Here is a 16,364-nt window from a genome sequence, read left to right on the forward strand (position 1 = left end):
GAGGTGAGGGAGGGGGAGAGGCGGAGGGCACTGCGGAATGGAGTTCCAGAGGGTGGGGGCAGAGTGGCTGAAGGCCCACTCGCCAATGGTGGGGCGGGCGGGCGAGGCGGGGGACGTGAAGCAGGATGGTAGGGGGTTAGAAGGTCGCAGAGCTAGGGGGGGGGGGAGCAAGGCCAGGATCTTGAACTGTACCCTCTGTGTGATGGATACAGAGGATACACACACACTCACAGGGAAACTCACTCCCAATGTACAATCAGCAAATACTGCAGAGTAAATAAGGAAAATAATCGCACCCTCCCTCTCCCCCTAGATATTGGGTTTGACATTTTTCTCAGTCCTTCCTTAAATGACTGGAAATCTGAATGCAAATTTTGAATTGATAACTTGTTGAATTTTTTTTGTTGAGAGGAGTGAGTCTGACGGGAAACTTTTACCGTGTGCTCCATAGAAATCAAATACCGGCTGGATAAAGAGGGGCTCTAAACTCTGCAAACGTACATGATTGACACAGAATTAAGTGGGGTTGAGCCACAATTTTACGTTGAAGTAGAGAGTGGGGTGGGGGTGGGGGGGGGGGGGCGGGGAGAGTGGGGTGTGTCTGACCTGCATTTATTACAAAGGCCAAAGGTTAAAACAAGCAATACAAAAAGTTAAAAAATGTGAAGATTGTTAAAAATCAAAGGCGAAATGTTAAAATAATGACTATATTTCAAGTCTAAAAACTTTATTTAATATAGCGTCACATCTTCGAGACGTCTCAGTGTGCTTCACAGATTATACTGTAAACAACAACAACAACACGATTACAGTTGTATAGCACCTGTCACGTCAGGTGGACATCCCCAGCCGCTGGATAGTGTACAGCATTTCAGACCTGAGCTGGGATCAGGGAAGGAGAAGGGAGATGACTGATGGCATGGTTGAAGAGGAGGGTTTTGAGGCGGGACCTGAAGGAGGCTAAGGAGGGGGCGAGGCGGAGTGATTGGGGGATGGAGTTCCAGAGGTTGGGGGCAGAGTGGCTGAAGGCTCTCCTGCCAATGGTGGGTGAGGTGGGTGGGTCAGGGGACGTGGAGCAGGTCGGAGCCAGCTGAGAGGAGGGAATGGGTGGGTTGGTAGTGGAGTCCTGTAGCTCAGTGGTTAGAGCACTCGCTTTGCAAGTGAGAGACCTGAGTTCAATCCCCGGCAGGTCAGGGCGAAACCTTGGGCAAGTTTCCTTACTCCACACAGAGCCTAATAATAATCCCTCCAAAACCAAAAACAATAATAAATTGGTCATTTTCAATCTACGACTGTTTGTGGGACATTGCTGTGCGCAATTGGCTGCCGCGTTTGCCCACAAATATACAGTCAATTCACTTTACAGTGTGTTCTGTGAAGCGCTTTGGGACGTCCTCCCGACATGAAAAGCGCTATATCAAATGCAAGGATTATTATTATTATTATTATTGGTAGGGGGTTAGGAGGTTGCAGAGGTAGGGTGGGGTGAGGCCATGGAGGGCTTTGTATGTGAGGACCAGAATCTTGAACTGTTAAGGATAGGGAGCCAATGGAGTCGGGCGAGACTGGAGGAGATGGGGTCACAGAGTTTGGTGCGGGAGAGGACACGGGCTGCAGAGTTCTGGATTATCTGCAGCCTGTGGAGGGAGGAGTTAGGAAGGCCGACAAGCAGGGCATTTGCATACAACAACAACAACAACAAGATTGCATTTATAGAGCGCCTTTCACGTCGGGAGTCCATCCCAAGGCACTGGACAGTTGAGTCGGGACCTGAGCAGGGGGGAAATGGTCAGGGTGAGGGAAGGGAAGGGAGGGAGCGAGAAGGGGGTAGAGAGTCGAGAAGGGAGGTGAGAGAAATAAATAATAATCCTTGCATTTGATATAGCGCTTTTCACGTCCTCTTGACGTCCCAAAGCGCTTCACAGAATAGACTGAAAAATTGACCGTATATTTGTGGGCGAAACTCGGCAGCTAATTGTCCCACAAACAGTCGTGGATTGAAAATGACCAATTTATTATTGTTTGTTTTTGAGGGATTATTATTAGGCTCTGTGTGGAGTAAGGAAACTTGCCCAAGGTTTCGCCCTCTGCCTGGAATTGAACCCAGGTCTCTTGCTTGCAAGGCGAGTGCTCTAACCACTGATCTGCAGAACTCCACAGTTGAGCCTGGAGGTGATGAAGGCATGAACAAGAGTTTCAGCGGCCTGAGGGGTGAGGTAGTGGCGGAGTCGGGCGATGTTACGGAAGTGAGGGAAGGCAGAGCGGGTCATGGCTTGGATTTGGGGAAGAAAAGACAGTTGAGGGTTGAACAAGACACCTCGGTTCCTGACTGGCTTTGGTAAGTTGTAGTGTGCGACCATGGAGGTTGATGCTGCCAGAGCCTGAGGTGCTGAGGCGCTGACACGAGCCAATCAGGAGAGCCTCAGTCTTGTTCACATTCAACTATAGGAAATTTGCCCTCGTCCAGGACTTGATGTTCGACAGGCGGTCTGACAGTGAACTGAATTGACTGTATATTTTGTGGGCGAAAGAGAGTGAATAGTAGCTCAGAGGCTTTTTTTGTTTTTTTTAATTTCCTGCTGTCTGTAATGTAATGTCGCTGCGATCTGCATTGTTACAGACAGCGGGAATTTCAACATCATCCCGGCATCATTAAGAAAAACCTTCCTCCCACCCTGTGCCTCTCTGCTTTCCATCAGAACCTCTGTCACTCATTGACATGGGTAGACATTGTCCGATGGATAAAGAGAGCCAATTCGTTTTTTGCCACTGACTAAAATGATGCTGGCATCGGGGGTATACTTTGGTCTTTGGAGGGAGAGTCCCAGCCCCTTTGGCCCCCACATCCCACATCCCTGATTCGCCGCAGAGGACTGGGCAGAGAGCTGCAATGGCGTCCTATCAGATCTATCAGATGTCAGCCTCACTCAATCAGGAGCACTCTTGCCTCAAAGTCCGAAAGTTGTAGGTCCAAGCCTCTTTTGGGAATGTTGAGCTCACAGTCTAAGCTGACGCTCCAGAGCAGTACAGGGCAGGGCAGAGAGCTGCAATGCCGTCCTTCAGATGACACTTTAAACCGGGGTCCCATCTGCCTGTTCAGGTTGATGTTAAGGCACTATTTGAAAAGAGAAGGGAGATTCTCTCTCCTGGTGTCTTGGCCAACAATCCACCAAATAAAATTGGGTCACTCACTTCGTGGCTTCATGCTTTCGTAACTTCAGGTTACTGCGGTCTGCAAATTGGCTGCTAAATTTGCCTACAAAACACATAGTAAAATCCAGTTGAACGCTTTCAGATACCTTGACGACACAATAAGGCCCTGCGTCAAATGCAAGGATTATTCTAAGTTGATTTTAGAGTTGTTAAAGGTTAAGCTCGCTGTTTTACATATGGTGTCTGTTTAGTTGGTGTCTGAGGGATATTTACTGAAGACAATACAGAAGCGTCAACACAACGCTGTATCCACACACACAGCACAGTGCAGAGACATCATGCAGTGTAGTTTTTCTGCTATTCACTGACTTGCTATAAAGCTGTTAAAACAAACTTCCATCTTTCCACTAACAGCACGGTTAGCCTGTGGGCAGAGATTTGATGATCCGTACAAGGGCGATGGCAGAAAGCAGCCCGGAGATTGGCTGGTTCAAAAAAGTTGTTTTGCCTCAACTGTTCTAACTCTGAGTTAGTTCTCAGCCAGGCATTGGGGGGTGAGTGTCATGTGAGCCATGCATTTCAGCAATGCATTAATACATTGATTCTACATGACCCACACACTTCAGCAATACATCCCAAGAGGCCAGGACACCTGAAACTCATCAACAATAATTTACATTTAAATCACGCTTTTCACGTTCTAATAATATTAATAATAATAATCATAATCCTTCCATTTGACATAGCGCCTTATCACATTGTTGAGATGTCTTAAAGCATTTTACAGAATATGTTGTAAATATATGTTGTGGGCTAAACGTGGCAGCCAATTGCTACTGATTAAGTTGACTACCAACCGGGTTTCTATTTGCTGCTTGGTAAACAGAAGCGTGTGGAGTAAGGAAACTGGCCTAATATTTTCGCTGCCCGGGAATCCAACCCAGGTCCTCTCACTTGTGAGGCAAGTGCTCTAACCCTTATGCTACGTGACTCCATCAAGCTTTTCATGTCGGGACAAGGTTTCAAAATGCTTGACTGATTGGGAACCCAAGCTGGGGGATAGGGCGTTGAACATGAAGTGTTAGTTGAGTGTCTGGGGCAGTCAGATGGCAGGAGATGACAGAGGTCTGTGCTCATGTGCTAATAAGCTACTGTTGAACCAATGCTCAACAATCCAGTTCCTGAGCCAGGCGGGTCCGCAGTACAATTGACCCAATTTTTTTTTGTTGTTTTTGGAGGGATTAATACCCCCGGAAAGCAATCCTCCAATTGCCTAACAACTGGGATCCTACCTACTGTTAGGTAAACAGAGGTGTGTGGAGTGAGTTAATTAACTGCTGTGAAGAGGTTTGATACAGGACTTTTAGTTTTAAAACAACCTCAGGAGTTTTACAGAAATAGTCCCACGTCAGTAGGTGTGCAAAATCGGAATTACACAGATTCACAGATTCACAGAATGTTATGGCACAGAAGGAGGCCATTCGGCCCATCGAGTCTGTGCAGCTCTTTGACAGAGCAAGTCACTTTCAATAACCCCAATCACCAGCTTTCTCCCCATAACTCTGCAAACCCGTCTTCCCCAGATACCTATCCAGTTCTCTCTTAAAATTAAATCCCCCAAAATATCTAATTATATGATACAGCATCTTCTGACCAACTGCCCTGCACCCCTGACATGCAGGAGCATGAAATATAGTTAGTGCAGATTAATTCCTACCTTTAAATGGTAAACAAACATTCAATATTGTGGCTCCTATGTTAGTTAAGTTACTTTGTCTCTCCCCCTCGCGCGCTCTCACTCTCAGTGACCAGCCTAGTCCTTTGATGGCAAACATTGACAAAGCAGTCCAATAATATAATAGAATGATCCTTACATTTGATATTGCGCCTCATCATGTCATTGAAATATCTCAAAGCGTTTCACAGGATTTTACTGTAAAGTGTAGTGACTGTGAATTTTGTGGGTGAAACTTGACAGCCAATTTGCATTAAAGCAATGGCCCAAATACAGCCATTGTGAAATGGTTCTCCAGAGACACACAATAGCTCAACTCAGGGCATAGCTGCCTGTACTGGCAAACCATTGCATCAACAACATTGACTGAATGGATAGACTGTACAGTAATAACAACCATTGACTAGAGACAGTCTCTCTCACTAATCATCATGTGTGTCAGCCTGGTTCAGTCAGTAGCGCTCTCTCTCTCGCCTCTGAGTCATGAAGTTGTGGGTTCAAGGTCTCACGACAGGTCTTGGAATTCACATAGTGCAGTGTTGCATTGTCAGAGGTGCCGTCCTTTGGATGAGACAATGAGACATTAAAACCAAGGTCCTGTCTGCCTGTTCATGTGTCTGTTAAAGATTCCATGGCGCTATTCAAAAAGAGAAGGGAGTTTGTCTCTCCCGGTATCCTGGGCAACAATCCCCCAAATAAAATTGTTCACTCACTCCATGACTCTGTGGGATATGTGGAAACCCACTACCGTGTTTAAGAGTATCCAACCATAGAGATTTACAGCATAGAAGAAGGACATTTGATCCATTGTGTATGTGCTGGTTCCTTTAAGAGCAATCCTTTCAGCCCCATTGGCCGTCCGTCCAACTCCCCAGGTCAGGGATAGACACAGAGTAAAGCTCCCTCCAGCACTATGTTCACCTCACACATGTACACATTGCGGCGAGGGAGGGGGGACAAAGAACCTTACCAATGTCAGTATTCCTCCCACTACACCCCGCCCCCCCCCCCCCCCACTCAACCCCAACCCGAAGTCACCTAACACTGAGAAAAGTTGCTAACCAAACCAGTCTGAGCGATCCGTGCACCTACACAAGCAAGTTCCCTTACCAGTCAGAAACAATAACAACACCTCGGAGCATTTCATATTTTCGGATAGTTTGGGTCATACGGATAATATAGATTTTTGCATTTGTTAGTGTGTGTCAGGCTAACCCATTCTGCTGCCCTTCATTTCCTGTGTGTCTCCCACACCGGCTGAGGCTCTTTATTACAGGCAGTGTGTCGCACACACAGAGGCTGACATCCGGGGTCTGTTAGTTTTTGGGTTGTTGCTGTGCATAATCTTGAAACAAATCCTGATTCACAATCCGATGAGTCACGGGGGGGTGGTGGGGGAGAGAAGGGGCAGGAGGGGGGGGACTGAGTCATCGCTGACTCAGAGAGATGTTGGGAGGCAACCACTGCACAGTCACTGTGGAGCTGTGGTGATGAGACAGGGCTTTTATCCAGGGCTAAAATAAGCAACCAGTAGAGTGTCTAGGAGTGGCTGGCAGGAGCCCGGGCTTTGGGATTATTAGCTGTGGTGTTTGTAGAGGTGTGGCTAGTGACTGGTGTGGGAGGCAGCCCACTGATGGGAACTCCCTGCCCATCCATTGTTCAGGGTGTTCCAGTTTGCACCCAGAAAAAAAGATTTGCCATCGACTTAACAAACAGGTTCTTACTTACTGCTCGGTAAATGGAGGCGTGTGGAGCAAGGAAACTTGCCCAACGTTTTGCCCCGCTCGGGAATTGAACCCGGGTCCTCTCGCTTGCGAGGCGAATGCTCTAACCACTAAGCTGTAGGACTCCACAATTTATTGTTAAGTAGTGATTGTTTATTTATAAGCAAAAGTGGCAGCTAATGTGCATACAACAACAAAATCAGATTTGTGAAGAGCCTTTCACGTCGGGAGGATGTCCCAAGGCGCTGAACAGTCAGGGATCAGGACCCGAGCGTAAGGGGGGGGGTGTGGGGCCAGTCCTGTGGCTTAGTGGTTAGAGCACTCGCCCTTGCAAGCAAGAGGACCTGGGTTTGATTCCCGAGCAGGGTGAAACGTTGGACAAGTTTCCTTACTCCATACACCACTGTTTACCTAGCCATAAGTAGGCACTCAGTTGTTAGTCGATTGGCGGATCGCTTTTCTGGGGTAATAATCCCTTCAAAAAAAATAATAATAACAATAATTTGGTCACTCAATCCACGATTATTTGTGGGACACTGCTGTGCGTAATTGGCTGCCGTATTTCATCCATAAAGCACACAGTCACTGCACTTTACAGCATATCCTGTGAAGTGCTTTAAGACATCTCGAAGACATAATAAGGTGCTGTATAAAATACAAGGATTATTATTGTTATTATTATAATGTTTATTACAGCAATTGTCCCACAACGGCCATGAAATGAATGATTGATTTGATCTGGACTGTTGGCCAGGACGGTGAGAGAGAGAGAGAGAGAGAGAGAGGAACTCCCTTCTCTTTTCGAGTAGTGTCAGAGGCAGCAATGGGTATCCATAGCAATGGTGAAAACAATCCCGCACTGGCGGGTGTGCCCAGTGCTGATCACTCATGCTGTTTGAGGTCTGTTTGGTGTGTGTCAGATTCTGCCATGGAGAAGCCACACCTATTAATATTTTTATACTGTTATTATAATCTATAACAGTGATGTTATAGCAACGTGTTTTAAGATGCTATGGAAATACATATATTCAGCCAGAGACCGAAAGTTACCCACTCGACCTTATGACACCAATTATGTCTTGGGTTTTAAATCAACAACAACAACTTGCATTTATATAGCCCCCTTCACGCGGGGTAGTGTCCTGGAGCGCTTGACAGTGGCAGAGTCAGGGACAGAGGGAAGCAGAGGTGACCGTAAGCGCGATCGAAAAAGAAAGGTCTTTAGACGGGATTTGAAGGTGGGGAGGGAGGGGTCAAGGCGGAGGGATTGAGAGAGAGAGAGTTCCAGAGATTCGGGGCTGTAGTGGCTGAAGGTGGAGCGGAGGGGACGAAGGCCAAACAGGCGGCCGGAGCCAGCCGAGCGGAGGCAGCGGGTGGTGGTGTGGGGGGTAAGCAGGACGGATAAGTAGGGAGTAATCGGTGCAAGTAGGACTGTTAATAAGACAATTCGAAAAGTAGCCATTTTAGGAAGCTCAAATATATTAAGAAAAGTAGTTAGCAGTGTTACTGGTCTGGCTGACCATCACTGAGAACCATTAAGAAGTTACCTCAATGGAGTGATTTAAACTGTAATAACATAATAATAATACTTGCATTTGATACAGCACCTTATTACCACCATGTTGAGATGTCTAATGTCCTGCATAGGAATTTACTGTGTAGCGGTGTAATCACTGTGTTATTGTAGGTGAACCTGGCAGTCAGGTTGCACACAGCAGTGTCCCGCACATTAAGAAACCAAAACCAAAAACAATAATAAATTCGTCATTTTCAATCTACGACTGTCTGTGGGACATTGCTGTGCGCAATTGGCTGCCGCGTTCGCCCACAAATATACAGTCAATTCACTTTACAGTGTGTTCTGTGAAGCGCTTTGGGACGTCCTCCCGACGTGAAAAGCGCTATATCAAATGCAAGGATTATTATTATTATTATTAAGAAGAGGTTGGATTTAGAAGGCTCAGTGTTTGTACTTTCTGTGCTATCAAGGACAAGGATGTAACCGTAATCCAACATAATCTTACGTAAGCGTAATCCATATTCTACAGTGTGTTCACAAAGTCCTGATACCCCCTGTTTTTTTTTCTCTTGCAATCAATTTTCTGTTGCATATGAGTTGAGTGGTAACAATGTCTGACACCAGTAACTGCACCATGGAGGAGCTGCTGCGGTCAGCACCTGGCACCAGGTACGTGCGAAGACTGGAAAGGCAATGGGCGAAGTGATTTCAAGGAACAGTTCCAAAAGTTGGCCTTCCCCCCCAAAATGATTCTGTTACAATTAAATACTCCTGTGTACGATTATCATCATTTTTCCACAGGTTTCAGTTGTTGGTCAGTGTGCTGTAGAGAGAGAGAAAAAAAAATGGGGGTAACAGGATTTTGGGAACACCCTGTATTGAGTGAGTCGGCTGCCCCAGTTACAATCATTAACACAGTTTACTACATTTGCCACTTGACATTTCCTAACTTCGGAATCACAAAGGAAATACTTTGCCGCTGAGCCATGGTCAGTGTTGAATGGTTTTTAAATGATTCACTTTTTTCAACTCTTATTTTTTCCTTTGTCATTTGAATAAAATGTGCATTGCTCCACCCTGGTGGCTTGGGCTGGTTTCAAACTCTCTGGTTTAGCAAGAAACGGCCGGAGTGCAGGAACGGTGGGGCTAAGATTCACTGGCTTACATCCCCTCTCCTACTTTTCCAGCCACCTTCTCGTCTGAGTGTGTGTGCATTGCCGTGACTTCGATCCATGGTACCAATGATACCACCATTGGCGGGTGGGCCTTCAGCCACTCTGCCCCCACCCTCTGGAACTCCATCATGCAGTCCCTCTGCCTCGCCCCCTCATTTGCTTCCTTCAAGACCCGTGTCAAGACCCTCCTCATCGACCGTTCTTCGGTCATCCTTCTTGACCCCTGCCCTCCACTCTCCTCGATCCCGACTCCCAGCTCGGGTCCGAAACACTGATTGTCCAGTGCCCTGGGACATCCTCCCGACGTGGAAGGCGCTCTACAAATGTAATTTTGTTCTTGTTATTGTTGATAGCGTGTGAACAGCTTCCGTCCACGTCATGCGTGATGGTACGTACACTGATGTACTTTCTTTCCATGTCATGTGTGATGGCACATGCACAGCCATGGCTCCTTCTCATCTCAAGGCAGATAAAATCGTGGTCACTCCCTTCACGGCTGTTTGTGGGACGTCACCTGTGCGCAAATTGGCTGCCGTGTTCGCCTACAAAATACACAGTCACTACATTTTACGCTAAAATCCTGTGAAGAGCTTTGAGACATCTTGACCCTGTAATAAGGTGCTATATCAAAGGATTATTGTTATTATCTGGTGCAAACTTGTCACAATAAAAATGTATTGATTAACCCTAACTGGCATCAAATTTAAAAAATGAATAATTCATACCAACGACGACAACAAATCGCAATTTGTTGTTGTTGACTGGGAGAGGCAGAGAGGCTCCAGGATGGAGGTCCAGAGGGTGACAGCTGGAAGGCTGAAGGTCTGACTGCCGATGGTGAAGAGCGGGGGAGGCAAGTGCCCGCTGAGCGGAGGGAGCGGACAGGTTAGTAAAAGTTTAGTAGGTCACAGAAGTGAGGAGGAGCAAGACTGTGGAGGGCTTTAAAGGTGAGGACACGGATCTTGTCCTTTGGGGGGTTGGGGAGCAAGTGAAGACAGACGAGGACTGGGGTGATCGGCTCACAGAGCTCAGTGCAGATCAGTTCAGTGCTGACTTAGCTGATCTCAGTGAAACACTGCCCGCTGGCTGTCACCCAGATCAGTTAGCTGGCACTGAGCGTGAGTGTGTGGAGGATGGTGAAGAGGGCAGGCCTGTTTTGCAGGGGAAAACGAGTATGACTCAAATACAGATTTATTTTTTTGACGTGTGGCCTACATCAACCACGCTGGAAATGTCTGAAGCTGGGGAACAGCCCCGTCTTTGTGTGCACTCGATGTCACTTGTGCTCCACACACCACAAAAATGTAGCGTTCAGCTAGAACCTCAAGCCTCTGCACCGTTCTGTACAGGAGGAATGTTACCCAGCACCGGGCAAGCCTGAACTCATACAGCGGGGGTGGAAATAACACAGTTTGTGGGACATTGCTTTGTGCAAATTGGCTGCTGCGTTCATGTTCGTAGATGTGTATTTTGCAGGCGAACCCAACAACCAATTTGCGCAAAGCAATGTCCCACAAACAGCCACGGACTGAGTGACTAGTTTTATTTGGGGGATTGTTGGCCCATACACTATGAGAGAGAGAGAGAGAGAGAGAGAGAAAAACTCGCTTCTCTTTTCGAATAGTGTAACAGGATCTTCAACATCCACCCAAACACATGGCTTAATGTCTTATTCAAAGGACGACAGGACAGTACGGTTGAAAAGCCTGGCCACTGATGTTGGGAAATGAATAATATTTTAATCATTAAACATTGCCACTTTGAGTTGCAGCCGTTCAGCTCGGCTATTGTGTCCGAGGCAGTCATTGCCTTTGGGGGGTGGGAAGTTAATCTATCAGAGCAACTGAGTGAAACATAACTTTTCACACCCATTCCAAGTCTCTGTGGTTTCCCACGTCCTGACTGGATGCTCTTAAAGTTAATTTGCTCATTCTGTCATCACCCGAGGCAATCCACATTCAGTGAGGCCTGAGGGGAAGATCTGAATCTCGATTCTCAATGTCACAACCAATCTCAGTAAAATTATATGTAAGTGTTTTACAGCTGAAGTAAATAATAATAAATAATAATAATCTTTGCATTAGATATAGCGTCTTATCACGTCATTGAGACATCTCAAAGCCCTTCACAGGATATACTGTAAAGTGGATTGACTGCGTATTTTGTGGGCAAAACACATCAGCCCGTCGCACACAGCAATGTCCTACAGTCGTGGATTGAGTGAGGGATTATTACCTCCAGAAAGCAGGTAGACAGGACCTCAATTTAATGTCTTATCCTTAAGGACTGCACCTCCGACATTGCAGCACTGCGTTGGAGTGTTATCTTAGACTATGTGAGTTCAAGACCTCACGTGAGGTTTGAACCTGCAACCTTCTGACTTGTGAAGCTTGAGTGCTGTTACTGAGCCAGGCTGACACACAGCTTGATTTGCCTTTACAAGGCTGAATTCTCAGTCTTTCTCACCAGCTACAGTCTCAGCACTGAACATGCCCACGCTTGCAAAACAGCACAGCAGCTTGACAAGCCCTGATAGACTGGCTTGCGGTGTATTCATATTCTTTCATTTAGTGTGGAAGAAAAAACACAAGTGAGGATGATTGATTGCCTGACACCCAACCCGTTACACCTGCTGGGATTCTTACATATATTTGCAATAATATTCATAAAAATCCTTACATTTGTCAGCCCAGCCGGCAACTTTCAGGGAGGGAGGACATCCCAAAGCGCTTCACAGGATTTACTGTAAAGAGCAGTGGCTGTGTGTTGTACTTCACATAATGGAAACAAAATAATAATAATAAAATAATAATAATCCTTGCATTTGATACAGGGCCTTATCACGTCTTTGAGACGTTGCAAAGTGCTTCACGGGATGTATTGTTAAGTGGAGCGACTGTGTATTCTGTGAGCGAAATAGGAAAAAAGGGAAAATCTCTTTACAATTACAATTACCAGCTGCCTCCAATGGCCTCATTTACTGCTGCACGTATGCTAAGTAGCTTCTCAGAAATCACATCCAAATTCAAATCTTTCCCATACATGTTTCATGCTTTGTTGCTTTACAATAGCATTGATTTGCTCATAGGCCAGTGAGTTATATTTTAGGGTGGTTTCTTCATCGTTTTGTGTAATTGAAGCTCTACCGCAACCCCACTGATTTGCTCTGTCAGTCACTCTGCAATTGTAATAAAATGACCTCAAATACTTTTTAACAGCCAATGTTACAATCGCGGACACACCAGTGACTGCACACTCACACCCAAGTCACAGAGCAATCGGATTGTGACCTGATCTGATCAAGATCTTTAATATTATGAGGGATTTTGATAGGGAGTTGACAGGGAGAAATTATTTCCACTGGTTGGTGAGACAACAACGAGAGGCCATCAATTTAAACTTAAGTTTAAAATTAAATTTTAAATTTAAAAATAAAATAGTAAAAAAAATTAAATTTCAAATTAAATTTTTTTAATAAAAGGTCATCAATTTACAATATTTAGTAAAAAAGCAACTGTCTTTTCTGATTCCGCCACTACCTCAGCCTCAGGCCGCTGAAACTCTTGTTCAATCCTTCATCACCTCCAGGCTCGACTATGCAAACGCCCTGCGTGTCGGCCTTCCCAACTCCTCCCTCCACAGACTGCAGGTAATCCAGAACTCTGCAGCCCGTGTCCTCTCCCGCACCAAACTCTGTGACCCCATCTCTCCCATTATTGCCCGACTCCATTGGCTCCCTATCCTTCAGAGGATCCAGTTCAAGATCCTGGTCCTCACCTACAAAGCCCTCCATGGCCTCACCCCACCCTACCTCTGTGACATCCTAACCCCCTACCAACCCGCCCGTTCCTCCGCTCAGCCGGCTCCAGCTTGTTCCACGTCCCCCAACCCACCCGCCCCACCATCAGCGGGAGAGCTTTCAGCCACTCTGCCCCCAACCTCTGGAATTCCATCCCCAATCATTCCACCTCGCCCCCTCCTTAGCCTCCTTCAAGTCCCGCCTCAAAACCCTCCTCTTTGACCGTGCCTTCAGCTCCCCTCTCGACTCTCTTCCCCCTCCTCGCTCCCTCCCTTCCCTCCCCTCACCCTGACCATTTCCCCCCTCCTTGCTCCTCCCTTCCCTCACCCTGACCATTTCCCCTTGCTCGGGTCATGACCCAACTGTGCAGCGCCTTGGGACGTCCTCCTGACATGAAAGGCGCTTTATAAATGGAATCTTGTTGTTGTTGTTGTTGTTGAATTCTGGTATCCCACCTTTCGCTTGTTATATAAATCCCCCCCCAATATAAAATTAATCATTTGTTTTATGGGCTGTTAGCGGGATGTTGCTGTGCACAATTGGGCTGCCGTGTTTACCTGCTCGCACATAGTCATTTCACTTTACAGTAAAAATCATGTGAAGCACTTGGAGACGTGAAAGGCGCTGCATGTATGCAAGGATTATAATTCAAGATTAAATCATCACTACAGTAGTTTACTTCCCTATCACCGTTGGAGATTGATTCAAATACAAATTAGGTAGATTTCTTTTAGAAAATAATATGTGGGTACATGAGTAAGTTGAGACATGACATATAGTAAGTGTGGTGTGGATTAGAAGAACAAGGCAACTTTGGATCTAAGGTTCCCAAAGCTGTCCACTCTGTTGTAGACTAATCCATACAGAATTAATTACTATCAACATCTCCATTATTGTAGAATGCGACTACCAGGATGGTAGAAGGTGTATTGGATGGACCTGGGTCTGTTTTCCTCCAGCAATAGCTATGTTCCTATGAGAGGGCTGAGCCGAGGTATTGAAGATGCTAAGTTGTTCCCTATAATTGAGCTCATGATTTAGCTGCTCAGTGCAGTCTGTGCCTTGTTGTCTGTATAATACAATAGTGAGTGGGGTGGGGGTCCTCCTCGTTCAGATCTGCTCAAAGCTATGAAAATGGTGATGAATTCTCACCAACATCACCTTCAATCGGCTTCCCTTCAATCTTGATTGATTATCAAACGCTTTTGCTCCGAGCTGAACTCGGTGAGGCTTCTGTAGTGAGTGTCAGTGAATGGGCAGCTGTGGTCACATGCTGCGTAACTGCACAGCTGCTCAATGGGGAACAGCAGCGCATGCACTTGTGTGAGCAGTTCTCTCCTCACCAGCCTCTCAGTGTTAGTGCAGCAGGGATGTGTAGTGAAGAGAGGCGTGAGCTTTGTAGAGGTGAGTATAGGTGACCCTGGGGTCTTGTTTGACTCTCAACTATCCTTTCTACCCCACACCTGCGCCATAACCCGCTCTGCCTTCCCCCACCTCCGCAACGTCGCCCGGTTCCACCACTGTCTCACACCGCAGGCTGCCAAAACCCTTTCAATACAATCGAGGCTTGACTATGCAAACCCACCCACTCCGTCTGCTCAGCCGGCTCTGGCCTGCTCCACATCCCCCGACCCACCCGCCCCACCATTGGCGGGAGAGCCTTCAGCCACTCTGCCCCCAATCTCTGGAATTCCATCCCCCAATCACTCCGCCTCGACCCCTCCTTAGCCTCCTTCAAGTCCCACCTCAAGACCCTCCTCTTCGACCATGCCATCGGCCACCCCCCCTTCCACTTCCCCCCTCCTGACCCCAGCTCGGGTCTGAAATGCTGTACTCTGTCCAGCGCCTTGGGACGTCCTCCCGACGTAAAAGGAGCTATACACATGTAATCTTGTTGTTGTTGTTAGTGGGAGGATCCAGAGATGTATCCGTTCTGTGACAGGGAGTCAGTGAAGACTGGCAAGGACTGGGATGACGGATTGCGGAATTTATTAAAGGTGAGGATACGGGCAGCGGAGTTCACGGTTGAACATTGTGACTGGTGGAGCTGGGGAGAGCGGCGAGGAGGGTTATTTCTATCATTACACAACGCCATGCAGGAGCTCCAACGTTAAACAGTTGCAGGTGGCTTGGAGATTGCCTTCCTCAGTATTATGGGAAAACATCTGGGTTAAACTTTCTAATGTGGATTCCTGCAGAAAAAGCATTCCCACAATCTAATGGGTTGTTTTTTTCCCGACCTACAAGATGTGGTCTGGAGAAAGAGGGGTGGGGGAAGGGAGAGAGCGAGAGGGGGGGAAAGAGAGAGAGAGGGAAAGAGAGAGCAAGGAGGAGAGACAGAGGTAGGAAGGTTAAGAGAGCGAGCGAGGCTGGGGGGGGTGGGGATGGAGAGGAAACAGAGAACGAGAGAGGGAGAGAGAGAGAGAGAGAGAGAGAGAGAACACGCAAGGTTTGCCTCAAGGGCACGTTGACCCAATCATTTTACACAGCAGGTTCACTTCCCCATGTGCATATGTAGTAAAGACACAGCTGCATGGCTGTTTGTAGTACATTGCTCTGCATAAATTTGACTGCTGCATTTTGCCCACAAAGGTTTTCTCCACAGTCAATGTATTTCACGGTAAAATCCTGCGAAGTTGACAGCATCACTATCCGTGGTTGCACACTCCATCTTACTTACTAAGCCAGTCCGGAACCTTGGCGTCTTATTTGACCTTCAACTATCCTTTCTACCCCACATCCGTACCATGACCCGCTCTACCTTTCCCCACCATCGCCCGGCTCCGCCACTGTCTCACACCGCAGGCCGCCGAGACCCTCATACCCGCGTTCATGATATTCAGTCTTGACTATGCAAACTCCCTGCTTGTCGGCCTCCCCAACTCCTCCCTCCATAGGCTGCAGACATCCAGAACTCTGCAGCCCATGTCCTCTCCTGCACCAGACTCTGTGACCCTATCACCCCCATCCTCGTCTGATTCCACTGGCTTCCCATCACACAGAGGATACAGTTCAAGATCCTGGTCCTCACCTTCAAAACCCTCTATGGCCTCACTCCTCCCTACCTCTGCGATCTCCTAACCCTGTACCAACCTGCCTGCTCCCTCCATTCAGCGGGCTCCGGCCTGCTTCACGTCCCCCGCCTTGCCCACCAAACCATTGGCGGGTAGGCCTTCAGCCACTCTGCCCTGACCTGCTAGAACTCCATCCCACAGACCCTCTGTTTCACCCCCTTCCTTGCCTCCTTCAAGACCCATCT

The sequence above is a fragment of the Callorhinchus milii genome, unplaced genomic scaffold (genome assembly GCF_018977255.1).
Source record: "Callorhinchus milii isolate IMCB2004 unplaced genomic scaffold, IMCB_Cmil_1.0 Scaffold16, whole genome shotgun sequence".
NCBI classification, from domain to species: domain Eukaryota; kingdom Metazoa; phylum Chordata; class Chondrichthyes; order Chimaeriformes; family Callorhinchidae; genus Callorhinchus; species Callorhinchus milii.